This window comes from Perissodus microlepis, chromosome 15 (genome assembly GCF_051167445.1).
Source record: "Perissodus microlepis isolate ML-2025 ecotype Zambia chromosome 15, ASM5116744v1, whole genome shotgun sequence".
Lineage (NCBI taxonomy): Eukaryota > Metazoa > Chordata > Actinopteri > Cichliformes > Cichlidae > Perissodus > Perissodus microlepis.
The window spans coordinates 9,650,715-9,666,308 of NC_140475.1; the positions used below are offsets into that span (position 1 = coordinate 9,650,715).

General features: G+C 39.1%; 1 protein-coding gene across 2 annotated transcripts in view; it reads right to left on the reverse strand.

Moving 5' to 3' along the window:
• daam1b (dishevelled associated activator of morphogenesis 1b) overlaps positions 1 to 13,432 on the reverse strand; it is a 43,221-nt gene extending 29,789 nt beyond the window's left edge. Inside the window, exon 1 of one of the 2 annotated variants that reach the window (XM_084952463.1) lies at positions 13,297 to 13,432. The gene's annotated coding sequence lies outside the window, so the exon portion shown is untranslated. Of the gene's footprint in view, positions 1 to 13,036; positions 13,260 to 13,296 lie in introns of those variants that run through there. The other variant, XM_084952464.1, reaches the window with a different exon arrangement.
• Positions 13,433 to 15,594: the final 2,162 nt, after the last annotated feature.

A 15,594-nucleotide genomic window follows, 5' to 3' on the forward strand; every position in this document is an offset into this window, starting at 1 on the left:
AGTCTGATTGTACAAATTTATATGATAAAATGACCGTACTGCTCACTTATGACGCGAAGAAACACTTATTCACTTATGAAATTTATGCTCCAAATCACTAGTTTCAAACTTTATGTAAATGAAATTCCATTTACAACAACAGACAATAAACCTACGTATGCGCTAGGGTGTGGCTCCCTACTGATTGACACCACTACCGTATGGGTGTGTAGTGTTCTCGATTACTCAGTACGATCCAACCTGTGCTTGTGACATCTGGTTTTAACAAAAACAAGATGGCTTCAGCCAAATTGCGCAACTCGAGGCTTCAGAATGGTAGTCCACAAACCGAATCACAGTGACCACGTCTATTTTTATACACAGTCTTTGGATCAAAGACATAAAATGATCTCAGATAAAATAACACTGCTTTTTTTTCTCCCCGCATAAGGGACACTCACTCTAAGCTTTGTTTAAATAGAATCAAATGTTCCAAACCAACAGCAATAAGCATATGATGTCGCAATATGAAAATTTACTGTGGCGTGTTGATTCACCTCTGACGTAATGTTTGAAAACATGTCATCTGTACTAATGACTATTTTGTCCATCTGTTTTCTTCAATGGTGAAGGCGACAAAATCAGACATGTTCTCATAAGAGAAAATTGTCTACCTGATTTAGACACCCGGTTCCATGCAGGTGTAGACAAATTAAGTGTCATCAGTCAGTAACATCTATCCATTCATCCATTTATTTTCTTCTTATCCAATTCAGGGTCACAGGGTGCTTGAGCCTATCCTAGTTCTCACATTCACACCTAAAGCCAGTTTAGATTTGTCAATGAATCCAATCGCATGCATGTCTCTACAATGTGGAAGGAAGCTAGTCGTACTTTGGGAGAACCCACACAAGCACACGGAGAACATGCAAACTCTACACAGAAAGAACCCACCAAACAGTGGAATCAAGGCAACCACACCAGCACGCTCTCCCCTACTTATTAACTTTTGTTCGTTACAAAACAAAAAACAAAACAGGTGAGTGAAGCATTACCAAGCCGTTTCATGAGAGTGAAATCTCTCAGTGCTTTTGTTGTATATTATGTTATTCAACACCATTTTGAATCTCCATAAGTAGAAATATGGCAGAAACACAGTAGGAGTATTATATGCTCTGTAAGTGAAACTATAACCGAGACTATGAATTTACTCTGCTTGCCAAGAAAAATGATTCTAAACACACCCCTGCCAAAAGGAAGTTGCACATCAAACCTAAAAGCAACATTTAAACCTTGACAGCTGCAAGCAAGCTTTAAAAATGTTGCCCGTCTTCGTCAGAGTTTAGTAATGTCACTTTCCCTGATTTCAGGGTTTTCAAAAGTTCAGCTTTCCAGCAGCTGCCTTTCCCTCTCATCTGGACATGCCAGCATGTAAAGCCGTCTGCAGCTTTTAGATCTCTGATCCAGTCACACGTTATGGCTAGATGATAGAATACTTTATCTTTTGAAGCCCTTCAACTTTCTCACTGCGGACTTTATAGTTCCACGCCTGAGTTTGCACTGTTGATCCACATAGCTGGGCTTGTGTGAAACAGTTTATCTCTACAGGGCTGGGGTGACAGACATCAGTGGCAGGCCGCGCCGGTGCAGTCATGAATGGATAACAGTGGAAGCTGTACAGTGCTGGGTAACTGCCTCTGAAAAGAATGTCGTGCAGCTGGAACAACAGACAGGTCCGGTTCCCATGGACGGCTCCTGTTCTGATGGGGTGGATCTGCTGTGTTGATAAAAAACCAGGACCGATGTTTTGTTGACCTCGTGTGCACCAGGTGTAACGGCCAATGTTTGGTGTACTGAGGATGGCAATGTTTTTAGTAACATTCGGTATTACTGTCCTGCATTTCTGTTAAACTAGAATCTATGAAGAAAGACCGTGTAGCTTTCTTTCATGTGTAGCATTTTTATGAACTCCTCTTTAAAAAGGAAATCCAGAAAAGTTTATAAAATAAAGATTTTTATGTCCTACCATCCTTACTTCTACCTGCAATCTGAACATTTAGGATAATGAGACAACAATAGAATAATGTGGATGAGGAGAGTCTGGAAAAATGAGCTTAAACTATCATGGATAAAACAGTGATCAGTAACATGTCACTAACAAGTAGTTTTTCTCTTTGGTAGACTGCTCATCTTGCAGCATGTGCATGCTTGAATGACAATCTATGACAGAACTAGCTTGAGGGTTTTGCATCATCACATCTGCAGGTTAAGAATTATCAGGAACAGCCATCCTCTGGCAGCAACTCCACTGAACCTTTCTGTTAATCATTAATCATTTAAGCACAGAGTTAAACTTTACCCTGTTTTATGACTTCCAACAAACAAAAGTACATATTATGGCTACTTTGGCATTAATTTTGTGTCATATTTTTTTCTAATAAGCACACGTTAAATAAAAATAAATGATAATGCAAGGAAGCAAAGCACAATGAAAACAATCAGAATCCAAATTAATTAGAGCACACCATCGGCTCCAATGATTCTGCAAACAGTGCAGACAAGGAGCTAAAAGCTGCAAGCTGCTGAAGCTTGAATATCAATGTGCAACATATCAGCTGTGAAACAAGAAACCTGATTGGCTGCAGAAAAGTACAGCTGTGATGGTAATGTAGAAAATAACTTAATTGCTTATTGTTCAGATAACAGTGTGAATCATTGGGGCCAGTCTAAAGCACACACAAATTAAGATTAAGAGATATATATATATCCTCAGAAAGGCACATATCCTTACGTGCAAAAAAATAAACCCAAGGTTCAGCTGCACAGTAATAATAAGGATAGTCTGAGCTGAATCATGACTGACAGCCGCTAAATAAAAAACACTTTCTCCAACTACTGCAAAGGAATGTGTGAAGGGGGAACGTAATATTATGGCTCGTATCATGTGGTGGAAGGCTACAGCGCTTCACCGTGTGCATGTGTTTCATTCAGGGTGGAGCTATATCTATAAATTCCAACCATGCAGCCCTTCCCTTGAAGGAGACCCTCCTAACATTCACAAAATTAAATGCCAGGATTAAAAAGGGTCTTACTGGTCCCTTCCACCCTTTGGAAAGCTTGTAATTACTCCCTCAACCAGGTCCATCTCAGAAGGCCCGCATAACCTTCTACATCTACTAATCTGCAGAACGCAGCCAAGCAGCTGGAAACATAAAAAGGAAGTCCAAACAAGGAAACAATACTTTTGACATGAAGAATGGAGTTGTATTTCTGAAATAAGACAAAAAAAATGTGAAAGTGCATCTAAAAGAGGATACATGTAGCAAACTGGAAAAAGCATAGAGATTGGTGTTTTTCCATTTATACATCATGACGTACTTGTTAAGACAGAGCTTTTATTTCCTGTAGCCTTTCACGGCCCATTCAACTCAATCCCAAAGTTTCTCTCTGTGGAGTTTGTTGAGATAAGTGAATTGAAATGTAAGTTCTGGAAAAAGCCAGTAAGAGGACCAGGAGTTCAAGATGTTCTCACTCATATTAAAGCTTCAATGGACTTTTGACAAAGTACTTGTTATCTTCAAGTTGTTTCCTTGCTCATTTATCTAATAAAAAACAAAGCTATCTTTCAGCCATGAAACAGTCACTAATCTTATATTTAGTGTGGATTTGTATCAAAACTAAACTACACGTAGGGTACTTTCTGAACCTTTTTACCTCTACTGCCCTCAAACTGTAAAATAACATCTTTATTTAGGCAAACCTGGAGAATTTATGGCTACAGCAAAGCAACAAACAAAAAAAAGTCTTCCAGGAAGAAGTGGAAGACACTGCTGCAAAAATATTATGACGTGAAACGGTGCAGCTGCAGTGATCGTGCTTGTAATGGATTGACTGAACTTGAGGGTTAAAAGGCCATGGCTTAACTTGCTGATCCCTCCAGATGTTGGCACTGCGCTGAGAAATCAGTGGTTAAGTTTTCGTGCAGAGAGATAAGGCAGCGGAGGCAGTACAGTGCACTGAACATTACTGTAGAGGTAACATATAAACAAACAAATCAAATCAAACAAAGTAATGATAATCCAGCATAATCTAATCAGTATCCAGTCTGCTCCGTGGGTGAAGACAGCTTCAAAGCACGTGGGTCCATTAGTGTGTGTCACACATGACCAGGCGAAAATCCATGAGAAAAGGTTCAAAGTCTGAGTCTCCTCTATGGCCATTAACATGGATGTGAGACTGGCTTAATGCCAGCAGGACGCATGACTAATTCACTGGCACAGAGGCAAAGTCTGAAGTAAAACTAAGCCACCACACTGTAGATGGCCATCTTGCACGACAGGATGGCTAAGTTACAAAGCTGCTTACCTTAAAGTGTGCCATGATAACAGTAGGGGGAAAACAACCAGAGAACTAGATGCTACAACAATAAACAAACTAGGAAATATTTTGGAGAAGCTTCTCCTCAGAGCTGGGCCTTGTAATGAAGAAAAAAAATTAAGCCAAAATATAAACAGCAGGAAAAAAAAAAAGATGTTTGTGGATGTTAACAAGGCCACCTGCTGTTTAACAGGACTGACCTGACAGCCTTTGCCCTGTGGCGTCACAGCTATCAGCTGCACAACGCAAACTCCTGGAAAACAACACTGTGCTCAGGGAAGCAGTACAACTGAATGATTGTTGAGTAGATATATATGCTATGCTAACACTACTGCAATTTTGCTTAGAGAAAAAAAAAAAAAAGAAAAAGGGAAAAAAAAAAGAAAAAGGAGATTTAAAAGCCTTGAATTACTAGCCAGTTTTGTGGCTACACCACTGAAACAAGCAGCTGTAAAACTATCACTGTTCAAGAACATTTTTAACCGTTAATGCAGATGGTTTCATCTGATTACATGGCTGTTTTCATGACTTCTGTACACTGCTGTTATCACACAGATGCGTTATACTTTGGGAATCCTGCTTGTTCGAGCAGCAGCCTGAAATCTTTTTCAAGGAAAATCAGGATGTCTTCTTTTCCCAGAAGTAACAAAGAAGATCCTCTGATTATCTTTTTTATAGAAAGACGTGTCATATTAGTGTGCATGTGCTTTTGTGTGTAGCGACTTGGTGCTATAAGCTCTTTAGCGGTTTGTGTGTATTTTGTTAGTTAGTTCTGACCATAAAAACAAGAACCCCCAGACTGAGGTGGTTCACATACCTGTGAACTCTATACAAAAACATACACACCTCACGCTTTAAAAGACTAAACTTCACAACTCATAACACAGTACTTCCGTCTAAACGTTTCTCTATTGTATATACCATTTCCCTATTGTGTATATTGAACTACGGCACAGAATTTCGTTAAGTGACTATCTAGTAACAACAAAGAATCTTTGAATACTGTTTCTGGAAATATGTTATGAATCTATGACCATTCTCTGACTAATTTAAGATCATATGAATGTAATTTGTCAAAAGTCTTAATATGCATCACAACAAAGAAACAAAGGCGCTTTTAAAAATAAAACAATTGCACATACTTCTAATTCAATAAGAATGTGCATGACTAACATTACTGGCTCTTGACATGCCAACTCAATTAACTGGAAATTACATTATGTCAAATATACCAACAACATCTCAGCTTAAGAGGCATTAATGCAACAAAGGAGACATTTTTTTCCATCACATAAATTATGAGGATTATCCTGAATCGAGGCAGTGATAGTTTGCAGATCATGTGAAGTCCATCCATGATCAGGCCAAAAGAAGCTAACAACGGCAGAGTCTTAATCCTTTCCTGAGTTTAAACGTCTAAACTGATAAAGTTACATCATCCAGCATAACAGAAAGATAAATGGCATAGCCCAAACATTCTTCTCCCGTTGTTCTCTTGCTTGATAACTTGTTCAAACTTGAGTGTTGCTTTCTGGAGGGGTAGGGCAGTATTTTAAGAGCAGGATAAAGCATGCCATGCTCTGGCACAGTCTGAAACAGCAGACGGATATCAGATTCAGCCCCAAAGCCTGTCACACATGCTTTGGTTTGTGTCTGGGGAAGATTTAAACAAGTTGGCATCTGACCTCATCCATTGAAGAAATGAAAACAGGAAAAACAGCATAATGTGCAAATCCATGTCGTTTATAAATTGGGAAACTGAATATGTATCCCAAAGGCTTGAAATTCAGTTTTATGAGGTAACAGCATTGTTGCTGGGGTTTGTCTAAGACAAATATAAAAACAAGCCTAGTATTTTGCTACTTTTAGATAGAGTCCACACCCTGAGAAATTCCAGGACCTACATCAATCACCTTTTCCAGCTGTAGACATTCATCATTTACAATGATTTATAAGTTAGAACATTAAAGAAATGCTGTGAGTATTAATACTTGATGGTGAAACGCTATAGAACAAGACCTGTTTGTGCAAGAAACAAAGCTGCATCATAGTGTGTGATATGATTCACTTTGATATGCTAAATGCACGTCAGCTTTCAGGGACTGAACAGCTATTAGCAGAACTTCAAGCTGCAACCTGAACTGATTGAATTTGCTGTCAGACAAAATGCTGGCATCCAACCGGCTGCTTACTCTCTGACAAAACTGCACACTCATACAGAATTCTAATTTTAACACATCTCTGCTTTTGGGAGTTAGCATTATTAACGTGACCTAGACAAAAGAGAGAGGCGAGCATGGGCTGAAACATGAATCCCTCCTGGCCTATAAAATCCACCCTACCCTCCCAACCAACATCGTGCTTATAAAGGACTCCCCCACAGACACACACATATACAGAGAACAGGACTGCATGCTGCCTTTGTTTGAACTCGACCGTGGATACACTCTTTCCACATCTTGTGGCTGAGACACACATTTGATTAATTTTGAAGCTCATTGTCATGATAATCTGAGGTTTGACTTATTTCTTTCAGCCTGGCAAGAGAACAGTCATTTTCTAACTTAACTACAACTGAACTCCAACAGCAAAGCAGCACTATTATATAATTAGAAAAATACACAAGATGAAAAGTTTAAGTAATTCTGAGACTTCAGCATGAACCAAAAAAAGCTAATTTAGTCTCCATCATGTGACATACCATACACCCCGAGACAATTATTTCAAATTACAGACCCTTTACCCAGAAAAACTACATCACAAATGTTAATTTTGGACACAGAACAGTTTGTTATATTCTATTAAAGTTGGTGTGATCTCCTTCTTGTGGATGTAATTTGCAGTACAGAACTTATGGCAACCTCACTTTTAAAACAAATGTTTCCACATTCCTCTGGTCAGACTGCAATAAGAAGGTTGCATCCATCAGCGTGTAAACATCAACATTGCAGGTATCATAATCGTAAAGTCTTTATCTCTTTAAGTCTCAAAAAGGAAGCCAGAAGTAGCACAGCTTGTACTGTGTTCTCCAGGGCACAACTGCAACACGTTCAGATCAGCCCAAAATATAATTTCATAGGTCACCCAGTTCTAGTTATAGAAGCACAAAACTCTAGATCAAGGCTGGTTTCTCTGAGGGAAGCTGCTCTTTGGAGATAATTTGTGCTGCAAAAACAGTGACTATAAAGGGCTTTGGACGAACTCACCATGCCCAATATTTACACTGCGTTCAGCAGATGGAGGCTAATAATCTTCAGAATTTATATTCTTATTCTAAATGTAATAACAGCAAGTAAAACATGACAGTTTGAGACACCTACAGTGACTGCTGTTATTGATCCACCTTACATTATGTAGCTGTGATGCATTTTTCATTGCTAATAAAACTGAATGACTTTCCATGAGGGATCCATTACTTACCATGAAGTCCAAAGTGTGTCAGCCTGAAACACATTAACGAAAAATCTGCTGCAGCTGAGAGGCTGAGCTAGAAACAGGGTGTACTGCCCTTTCAACTATGGACAATCTCAAAGGTCAAGTGTCAATGAGGTCTTGGAAAAAACACAATCAGTGCTCACTCATTGTGTGACGATCTCAACTCATCTACTAATATAAATGTTAACCATATGTAATGAAGAGCTCATGGTACAAAAATGCACCGATTACTAATAGAACTATAGTTTCTTTCTGTTTTGCTTAATGTGAATTAAACTGCAAAGCAGAGGCCAGAAAAAGAGAAGTTAACAAAGCATTCAGCCTCCAGGTCATGAAATACGTGCGTTTCTGCACTAAAAGGATGATGGCAGGTTTCACATTCTTTCTTTCTAGTTAAAACAAAAAGACAAATCACACATCAGTAGCTGTAATCCTGAATTTCCTTCAGTAAATTGTTTAGCTGAGGTAGTAATCCAGCCAGGTTCTGACACGCCTCATCTTGTGATCAATTTGGCTGATGTCCGAAAAAGCAGATATACTATATGTGATGTCTGTTCTTCAGTAGCTATTTCCCACTGAGTTTATATTTTGTTTCACAAAGATGTGAATGTTTTTAGTAAGGGCTGTAACAATATCAGATACTTTTACTGCCAACTTTAATAGAGAAAATAATTCACTATCACAATATTATTGCAATATCTGTAGAAACTTAAAAGAATAAATATAACTGGCTATCCAATACCATGATCAACTCTGCTAAAGTGCCAACTAGAAAGTAACAGGCAAAAACTTTATATAGATATTATTTTTAAACGTCACAGTTATACTGCAACACCACAATCCTTGTTGGCAGAGGTGATCTTTGTTTTCTAACCTCTAGCATAAAGCATTGCAGGAAACCCTTCAATCATAGATTTATTTCTGTGTTTGATTTTCTTTGTTAGATGATTTTAACAGGTCTGCATCAACCTTGAGGGCAGCCTTAGTTTATTCTCAGGTTCAAAAACTATAGCAAGCTGTGAACACATGGCCACAGAGCAACAATCCTGAAAACGTGAGGTTGGGTCTCGGGTGTGGCCAACAATGGCTGTCTAAGCCCAGCTGTCCTAAGAGAGAAAACAAGTGCAAAGCTAAACCAGACTGGGGGCAGGGTGTGGCATGGCAGGGGTGTCATGGTGACAGAGCAGGCCTCAAAAAGAGAAGGGATGCTAAATGAAGCCATTGTCTGGCCCAAGTGAAGCACACCACACAAAGAATGGCACATTCAAACAGTCATACAGGCCTATTGTTGTGATGGGAGAGCAGAGTGCTGCAGGTCCACATATATCGCACAGGATCCACGACATGTCAAACAGAGAGAGCTTGATCTAAGGGCATGATGCACTAGCACCAACAGGAAGAGCAGGAACCATAATTACCCAGAGGAACCAACTAAGGAAAGACTTTTAGGTCACTTTGTCAATAAAAATCCGTCAAATATTAATCCAGAAACTTGGCTTCTTCATTCATCCTCCACCCAGTTGATGGAACTGATTAGACCAGTGGAGATCAGCAAAAGGCAAAAATACAACATACAATTATTATTCCAGTTTTCAACAATGCAATTTTAAAAACCAAAAAACAGGAGATCAACTTAAAATTCAAATTTTCCCCTGTGAAGTAGGTGTGGTAATAAAATCACCATGATGAGTGAGGGTGGTGGGGTGGAGCCTATTCCAGCAACCATAGGGTACACCCTGGACAGATCGCCAGTCTGTCACAGGGCTGACACAAAGAGACAGACAACCATTCACACTCACATTCATACCTATAAGCAATTTAGAATCACCAATTAACCTAACCCCACCAATTCACTAATCCCATGAAGTAACGACAGCGGAATTCACTGAAAGCAGATGGATTTCTGTTTTCTCACAGTTGCAGTCAGACTGCCCAACCCTTGTGGAAACAGTACAGGGAGGGAATTAGGATGTGAAACATTTAGCATGAGTCAAACAAAGTCAACTATCTATGGTATGTGCTAACTGGATTTGCTACTTTCTACCTTGCTTGCAGTAACTGTGAGAGTCACTTTGACTATTCCAGTAAATAATTATCTTTTAAAAGCTTAACTAAGGCTATTAGACATTACAGTATATTTAATGTAGTGTATGGGAAAAAGTTAAACCAGTTCCCAGATGCCATGATTTATAGTAACTACTTCACAGAATATCATTCATATCCTTCCTTAAAGGATGCACATGCACACCATCACGCACACATATGGTGGCCTCAGGTGCTCAGCTGTGCCAGAGCCACTCCTGAATGACACCCAGCATTGAAGAAAATGATTAGTCTACACTTCCCCCATCCTTTTTGTCAGGACTGTCAGTTACTCTTCCACCCTTAGTACTTAATGTGAGCTTCCCAGGGAGGTCCCCCCACCCAGCTGCTATGTAGACGGTCTTGTGAAACGTAACACTCAGTTCATTAGCCTAGTTCTCCATCCGTCCATCCGTGTGTGTGTGTGTGTGTGTGTGTGTGTGTGGTGACAGACAGAAAAGCAGATAAAATACACCACTGCAGTTTGTGGGTTGGCACACTCAATGTTGATAGTTTGCTCTGTAGAGCACAAACTGAAGCAAACGCTTTCCCAGTTTTTAATACAGCATGACAAAACTGTCACCCTTCCATTTCATACATTATCAGATACTTGTGCTATTCACATCTCTATTAATGCTGTACTTTTACATCCAGTTGGTGAAAATTAGAGGCATATCTGGGCTGAGACAAGAATGATTTTATTCATTTACTTGCACACTGATATTGCTCTGCTGGTCTCAGAGCACCAATGAGGAAATTTAAGGACAGAGAACATAAGTCCGATTGCTGCCAACTATAACTGACATTCACAATGGCACAGTCGATTTCACCAGGGACAGCTTTTGTTAAAGTCTGTTTCCAACAGCACGGCAGTATGTTTGCATCTGTGACAACTGGAGGATGACATGAAACATCAACATTTGACCACTGCCAACAAAAACAGCACAACCGCAGTTGCAGTGACTGAATTCTGCGCACGTCTGGAGAAGGCGTAACTCTCAAGGTATTTCATAAAGCAGACACATCTTTTAGTCTACTGAATCATCATTGTGGATACAATTTTCCTACTTTTATTTTCTTGTGAAACTCAAATTAAAACAGTTACAAAAAAAGTTCACTTGCTCTGTGATTTAATTCAAAAAGATAAACATTCATATGAAAAGGTGTTAGCATGATTCTTCCCCATGATTGTGGTTCTGTGTAATGAACTAAGTTTGAGTAAATTACAGTTGAAACTAAACTTAAAATACAGATGATCTGCATGTATAGATTTCTGTATTTCTAAATTTCCATAACCTGCCAGTCTTAATAATCAAAATTAAAACAGAAAAGCTTGAAATATATTACAAAAGGGGTCACAGCCCTATTATTCAGGGATTAAAAGTAACTTACTTAGTGTAGGTTTAAGATCTAAAACCTATTGGGTTAGACTTAGACGACGATTATGGCTGCCCTTTGTTATGAAGCTTTGTTTCCTTGGTATCCATAGAGATGTGTTCCTGTTGATGATTCTGGACAGCATAAGTGCAGCAGAAATGAAACGTACTTCCTATTGAAATGAGTTGTACCAAATGTCATTAAAAGTGTGACAATTCATGTCCACGAACATGATCAAATAGATTACTTTTGTGTGACTATTTCACGTTTTTGCTATGAGACTGGGATGGATCACAACATGTCATAATGCACCACTCGGTGTGCTTTTGATCACCAAAAGCTGACCTGACATAGCTGCTAACAGCAACTGATAAACTGAACTAACACAGAGCAGCAAGGCTTGTAAAGGTACATGCATCACTGTTGTGTTTGCTCATCAGTCAGGCAAGAGGACCCAACAAGCACATTAGGTAAACACAGTCTAAGGTGGCCAGGTGAGATGATTCACCACAAGAAACAGTTGAATCAAAAAGCCTCAAAGTGATTTTAGTTAGACACTATTTGCAAATCTGTATAGTTACACAAATACCGATATATCTGTGCTTGTTAATACTACCCAATTACATCATAGCCACTGGATAAACATTCCCACTTGGGAAAGCATGTGCTTACAACACAGACTAATCACTTGCAAAGTGCCCCTTTAAAAAAAAAAAAAAAAAAACCTTGTAATTTGAATGTCAGGGCCTGTTGATGCTCATCTGTATCCAGCCGACTCCTTGTCTGCACATTAATGCTGTCGACAAAATAACAGCATGGTACATCATGTAAGGCTTCTCCAGTGTTTACAGTGAAAACACGTCTGCTGATCACACCACAGCAGTAAGCCGTCTCACAAGACAGCAGCGGCCCATTACAAGCACACACAGCCCCCCCCCCTAAATGATTTAGAGCATTTTCATTCTCGGGAATGTAAGTCCTTTCTGATAAACATCCAACAGGGAATAAGCTTACCACCGTGGTGATTTGTCTCTGTGTTGTGACCTATGACTTCATGACTTCTCAAAAGAGTGATTTTACTTGATAAAAGTGAATATTAACTCAGGAGAGGCAAAGTCTTAGAGCTGGGCAGTAAGAGGGAAGAAACGTTCTGAAGGATATTTGTACTCTACTCACATGTCTCTGCACTCAAATCAAAACTTAATGTACATGAAAGAGAGTTAAACGTTATCATGCACGGACCTTTGTGCCTAAAGACTCTGACAGGCTTACTTTCCAGCTCTGTACACATTGGCCAAAGTTCACAATAAAGACCTGCTTATTAAAATTAATTTGTGATTCATTTGTCCAAATAGTAAAGCTGGCCTTCTTGTAATCAATTTTCCAAAAATCTAAATAATATTAGTCAAAATTACCATTTAGATTCTTAAACGTGGATATGTGAGTTGGTGTAAGTTTAGTTTTGGTCACACAGGTTCAGTAGTTAATTATGAGCACAGGTTAGGGTTCAGACATTAACCTTTATTTTCCTTAATAGATTATAACACCACTGTCCTGTCCAAAAAATAAGTTACACTATAAGAGATATTATAAAAACGTAGCCAAAACCACTAAGGAAATTGCCATGGTCCTCTTTAGACCTACTTTTTCAAACTTTAGTGGGGTTTATCTAGCCTACACAGCCCCCCCTTTCCTTTTTCTTTTTTTAATAAACTACACAAACAGGTAGAGGCGACACAACAAAAAGCAATTTGCAAAACACATGCAAATAGTACCGGACTCTCACCTTGTCCGGGCGAGGTTTTTGGATACTCGCGTGCTCCAGAGTAAATAGCTGCATGAATATCAGTGAAAATTCAACAAAGACAGCTCGAGTAAATTCACCGCAGTCATGTCAACGACGGCTGTAGCACTGACCGGCCACACCGGTACGGAGGTCACAACCACCACCAACAACAACGCAGCCCAAACGGCGGTGTGGGTTCTCGGGCGGTTTAATGGTTTAGCCGTTAACGGTAAAGTTCTGTCTGAGGACAGTCCCCTTACCTCGTTACGGTGAACATTTTTTTTGGTAATCGCTTCATGTGCTCGGAAAGGTATAGCGCAGGAAAAACATTCAGCGCAGACGGCAGGCAGATAATTCAACCGACTGGTTGGTCCGGGCTGCTCATGAGGTCATCGATTTACTCGAGCAGGTAACGCGCATGCGCTCTATTATTCCAAACCTGTAGTCCACTGCTTCATGGAAGTTGTAGTGTAGAAAGATACGAGCGCTGTTCACCATGACCTTTTAATTAGTAGCCTAAATATCGTTGTCATTTGAAGGTTGAGGTCAAAGCTAGGTTTTAAATGCTCTGGAGGTCTAGATCTTTTGTTGTTTTTACTTTACTTTTATTTATTTTCTATTCGATTTGTATTTTTGTGTTATAAAAAAAAGAAAAAAAATCAATTAATTTAGACACAATGACCATGTTCCAGTTTATTAATTGTGAAGATTTCATCCTGTCTTTGAAAAATAGCCAATGGAACAATCAAGAAGAAAAATTAAGGTGCTCAAACTCTAAGCCTTAAATATACACACACAAAGGTTTGGTAAGTAATAATAAAGTAATTTTGAATATTTCACAGCCAGCCATCCACCCCCCACCCCCTTTGGAAGCATTTTAGAAAACATCTCCCAGTTTAGCTACAGTTAACTGTCTAAACTCTCCATCAGCAGTTTCTTTATAATGTACTTCACACCACAATGAGATTATCTGTCCTGTTTGACTTGTGCCTTTTTTCTCATACTTCTCACCCTCCTCCTACTATTCCCAGCAGTCAGTTCCAAAATCCAGAGCTGCCATGGCCACTCTGGCCTCAGAAAACCCTCTCTTCTCCATCTCATCACCTACAAACAGTGAACAAAGGCAAGCTTAGGACGCATTTCATCAAACTGGTGATCAAGCTGGGCCTCTACAGAAGCAGCTGTGTTGCTCAGCACGATATCTGGACTATAGCCAGGTCTCCATAGGAACTACAGGAGAAGGTTGCTGGTTTTTGTGACCTTATAAACCAGTCCGGCACCAGCTCACAGGCTGGATAGTGCACTTGGTCTCGGCAAAGGCACCTTTTATGAAAGTTTGATCTGTTTTTAAGTAACTCTCTCTGTGGGATAGTGTTGTCCTTTGCAGTGGATTTAAAACATGGCTATTAATTAGTTAATGCACACTTTCCTGTAAGCCTATTCCAATAGAACCTGGCATAACAGTCATTGTAACAGCTGTAAACTGAGTACTGTGTGATAGTAGTAACAGGGAAATAGTTTTATTAAGTTAATTTTAATTTCATGTAAATGAAAAACCCTTTAGTACTAGATTGGAGCTAGAAGACAAGTCATCTGAGATGGTTTATTGCCCTCTGGTGGAAACAAAGTTAAACTGCATAATGTAAGTCTCAGTTGATACACAGCATGAAGTTATTTTTTTGAGATGAGGATATCTCATTGGCTTTGCTTTGAAGGAACTGCAGACTCGATCTAGCACCACGCTGCTGCTAAGCAGACCTCTTCCTTGCCACTAATGAAACAGCTGCTGTAGGCATCATGGAGTTGATTGACAACCGTCACATCTTATGCATGTGCACATCTGGAGTGTACTACTGCAGATGCCTGTTTTATTGCAATTCACAACTGAATTTTATAAGACAAACTGTTTTAAATGCTTATTAACCAAAGGCAATTAGTTAAGCATAATTCATCCATGGTGATATAGCAATTTTACAAAGAAAGACTACTTTCTACTCTCTCTGGATATGGTTTTTGAATTTTAACCTCCTAAGACCTGAACTCTTTCATGGAATGCATTTTCATTCATCTGAGAACAGAAAGGTGTTCGGAGAGATGTTTCCGTCTTTGTAAAATTACACAAGAACTAAAATAAAATTTCCCATCAGCAGCATTTTAAACCCTGAGATTTAGGGTATTGTCACATATAATCCTGTTTAAAAGAACCTAACTCAGTGGGGGGTTTCTAATTAAATGACTGAATATAGATTATTAATACAGTTTATTAAAATCAGTTCAAAATCCACTTCCTCAAGAAGGGTAAACAAAGCAAGATGGTTTGGCAGATTGTTTTCATATTTCATATTGACCTTGGAGGCTAGATTAAACTTTTAATGAAAGCTGTCAATAAAAACCCACCCTATGCTATGAATCTTTTATAACTAAATATGAGAAGTTGATTCTGGCCTGGCTCATTATTTTTGTTATATCAGATCTTTAAAGGGACATGTTATGCTTTTTTTCTTAAAAATACTGTTACAATTGTGGATGCTCACAACAGACATAACCTGACCTCATTA